This window comes from Salmo salar, chromosome ssa09 (genome assembly GCF_905237065.1).
Source record: "Salmo salar chromosome ssa09, Ssal_v3.1, whole genome shotgun sequence".
In the NCBI taxonomy this organism is placed as follows: Eukaryota; Metazoa; Chordata; class Actinopteri; order Salmoniformes; family Salmonidae; genus Salmo; species Salmo salar.
Window position 1 is genome coordinate 115,264,310 of NC_059450.1, and position 4,468 is coordinate 115,268,777.

A 4,468-nucleotide genomic window follows, 5' to 3' on the forward strand; every position below is an offset into this window, starting at 1 on the left:
ATTTTTGGGATATTATTACATTTAAATGAGTTTTTTCAAATTACAGGAGACGGAGGAGGTATATTATAAATTGTTTTCTTGATTTTGAAACTTTATTTTTGTGTCCAGTTAGTGCAATTTATTTAAATTTGCCTTGCTAACTTCAGTAGCTAGCTAGCTACCAGCGAGAGTGTGCAATTTTCCCCCGCCAGAATGGTCGAATGGCCAAAGCTGCCGAAAATGTTGTGGACTTTTTGTTGAAGAACCCCTTTCATTCTCTGGGGTACTGTGGTAGGAGAATCAAAATTAGCTAAGTAACATAGATAATTAAGATGTCTTATCTGCAGAATATGCTTATATGATTGAACTGTTGACCTCTTGTTATTAGAATGTCTCCCTTTGTGTTAGCAGCTGCACTTCCTTCCCCGTATGGGCCCTGGGGCCCAGAGAGGGGAGAAGTCAGGCTTGTCTATCACATGTCCCTGTTGCTATGCAGAATATCAGAAAGAGAATAGGGCAAAGGAAATGTGTATCTAATATGAACCATGTGAAGGGATGGTGTGAGTAATGGGGAACCAATCACTTTCTCCACATTGTCTGTGCGTCAGTCACCCCCTTCTTGGGCCTTGGGGGAGATTGTCCTCTCCCTTGGTTCCCTTTTTAGCAAGGTGGAGACTAAGTAACGAAATATGTCCTTTTGGTGTTTGGAATTGTACGTCATTGTACGCCATTGTATGTCATCTCTGAGGTTGCATCTATCTTGTAACCCATTAAAATATTAGAGGTTAATGCAGCGCAATTTTTCACGTGCGCTCAAGTAGGCTTTCCACTTTCCTCCAGTATTTATTTAGCAAAGATGATAACACATAATCACTCCGGACAGACACAAGAAAAAACGAATGGCATAAATGTTGTAGCAGCCTAGGCTACACCGAAACATTAGAGATCTAACTTGCTGTATGGGATGAAAACGAGACTATTTTTCAGTCTGATCAAATGTAGGTTACTAATAAGAGCAGCTACATACAGCCTATGTGCCCAGTCCATCTGGTCAGGGTAACTAATTGGTAATGTTATGTATTTAATAGTCCAATTGTGTGTCAGGAGAAAATGTGAACGTGATCAAATGTAGTTTATATTCAAAGTGGGGCTGGCTAGGCTGCCTGTACGTTTTTAATCCAAAATTATTAACTGGAATTAAGCAGTCAACATAATAGTGATGACAGATGTGAGTAAATGTTACGTAAGGCCTACAGTTGCATAGGCCTGCATCATGCAAACATGCATAAAGCTCAGACCTGTGAGTTCTATTGTCTATCAGTTGTTGTCTGGGTAGAGGAAATCCCCCTTCTTCTCTAGTCTAAATATAATTCATATGAACAAATATAAGGTAGCTGCAGTTTGACGGGTTTTCATCCCCCCAAGCCCAGGAGTTTTTTTCAGGATTTTTTAAAACCATATGACCCGATTAGGAAAAACTGGTCTCATCCTAGCCCATATAAAACCTTTTAACAACTGATTAATCACTGTCATACTTTATAGGGTCCAGATTTTTCCTAGTTAGATTAATATATAAGGAAAAACTCCAGGCCCCAGAGGGTAAAAATTGCCCCACTGCTCTGGGACCTATGATGTCACCAGTCTGTTTGCAGTTGTCAGGTATGTGGATGATCAGGGTTTTAGTCAGGAATGCTTCTTGGGATACTTTGATGTGTCAAGTGGGTGAGATACAGTCTGTTTGACTTGATGAATTTTGAGATGTCTGAGTTTAAGTTCATAGAGAAACTCGTTGTCCAAACCTAAGATGGCGCAGCTGCAATGGAATGTATCTGCTATTTGTATTTACAGCTAAGTCCCCTCTTGTTCCCTGATTAAGAGGTGATGACTACTCCACTCCACTACCATTGTCAACTTTCTTCTGACATGAACTGAAGCCACGTCTCATGTGCCCGCTCATCCACTGGCACATTGAATGTTTCTCCTCCAAGCACTGTGAGTACCCCTATCAATTTTGTCTCATTACTGTATGCAGAGTCAATCACAAACATAATCACATTATTACACAATGATTTTAGTCTTTGCTTAGACTAACTCATTCTTAGATCTTTTGTCTAACTGTGTAGTGTGTTGTGTGATTGTTTTTTGTCTTCCCAGTGAAATCCTGTCCTGCACTGGTCAAGCCTCTGAACACCTCAACTCATGCTGTCACGACTTCCACCGAAGTCGGTCCCTCTCCTTGTTCGGGCGGTGTTCGGCGGTCGACGTCCCTGACCATCGCTGATCCTCTTTTCATTTTCCATTGGTTTTGTCTTGTCTTCCTACACACCTGGTTCCAATCCCATCAATTACATGTTGTGTATTTAACCCTCTGTTTCCCCTCATGTCCTTGTCAAAGATTGTTTGTTGTATGTAGGTGTTTATTGTTTATTCTGGTGTGCGACAGGTTTTGCACCCTCTATTTGTTATTTTGTATATTCTGTTTTTCGGAGGTTTGATGTTTATTAAACAGCGTTTTTAAGTTCATTCTCCTGATACCTGACTTCCCTGCCACCAGCACGCACCACATTACACATGCATCATACCCTCAGTCAATCGCTGCTGTGATCTGTGATCAACATTCCCATTGCCCGTAATATTGTACAATAAATGTCTTTCTAAAATGTTTGAGGCAATTTTTTTTTGTCTTTGGCGATTTTTGAAACACATTTTGTCAACTCCGTGAGTTCCGCGCCTGATTTGTATCTTAGTCATCGACATAACAGACCCTGGACCAGTTATGGAGAGGAAACGAGGAGGAAATGTCAAATAAGAAATTTGCTGTAGAATTTAGTCTTTTCTGTCTTTTCATTTATTTGCACACAAAAAAGTCAGAACAACAGTTAGAAAAAGTATTAGTAGACTATCTAGTCCACCAAAATAAAATCCACATGGCCTTATACATGTGCTCTGTCTTGTGGAGACAAATTGCATCATGAAACCACAAACAAGTGTACATGGTAAACTCTAAGTACTGTACTACATTGCAAAAGGGGTTTTCTAATGATCAATTAGCCTTTTAAAATGATCAACTTGGATTAGCTAACACAACATGCCATTGGAACACAGGAGCGATGGTTGCTGATAATGGGCCTCTGTACGCCTATGTTGTCACGACTTCCGCCGAAGTCGGTCCCTCTCCTTGTTCGGGCGGCGTTCGGCGGTCGACGTCACCGGTCTTTTAGCCATCGCCGATCCACTTTTCATTTCCATTTGTTTTGTCTTTGTTTTCTACACACCTGGTTTCTATTCCCCAATTACATGTTCATTATTTAACCCTCTGTTTCCCACATGTTAGTGTATGTGTTTACTGATTGTTCATGGCGGTACTTGTCGGCTGGTTATGTTTGCCGGTTATGAACTTACGCCCGTTATTTTCAAGTGACCGGTATTTCTCCGCACTTTGAGTATTGTCTGTATACTGGTGCTGTCGTGGAAATAAATACCTTGTACACTCATTTCTGCTCTCCTGCGCCTGATTCACTGCACCAGTTAACCACCGCCTGACATATGTAGATATTCCATAACAAAATTGTCAGTTTCTGGCTACAATAGTCATTTACAACATTAACAATGTCTACACTGTATTTCTGATCAATTTTATGTTATTTTAATGGACAAAAAAATTAGCTTTTCTTTCAAAAACAAGGACATTTCTAAGTGACCCCAAACTTTTGAACGGTAGTGTATATGAATAGACATGTCTACTCTCTGACTTTCTCCAAGTTGCTTTCAGCGAATTGACTTCTTTATTAACACAGCTTATCTTTGTCTCCATAATCACCTTTTATTGTCAGTTTATAACCTTCGCCAGCTCAAATTAGTTTACTGTCCCTGAGTTTACTCAGGGAATATTGGCGCTATGCTTTACCCTACACACAGTAGTGGTATGAATGACGCTTATTTGTAGAGGATCTAGAAAATATGATACAGTATATTCATTAGTCTCTAAAACAGCATGAAATTACATTTGACATGTACATTTACATTTACGTCATTTAGCAGACGCTCTTATCCAGAGCGACTTACAAATTGGTGCATTCACCTTATGATATCCAGTGGAACAACAACTTTACAATAGTACATCTATATCTTTTTTTTTTGGAGGGGGTTAGAAGGATTACTTTATCCTATGTAGGCTTATGCATTCCTGTCTATGATCTGTGAACCACTGTAGTTTACATCAATTATAATTTCTAAAGTGGAAGTTGGAAGAGTTATATCTGAGTGTTTCAGTGAATGGTTAGTGAGGGAGGCCCTGCGCTTCCCCAGTTGTTTAGTTAATTTTCATTCCAATCTCCTTTGCATTAGCGTAGCCTCTTCTGTAGCCTGTCAACTATGTGTCTGTCTATCCCTGTTCTCTCCCCTCTGCACAGGCCATACAAACGCTTCACAGCGCGTGGCTGCTGCCACTCTAACCTGGTGGTCCCAGCGCGCACGACCCACGTGGAGT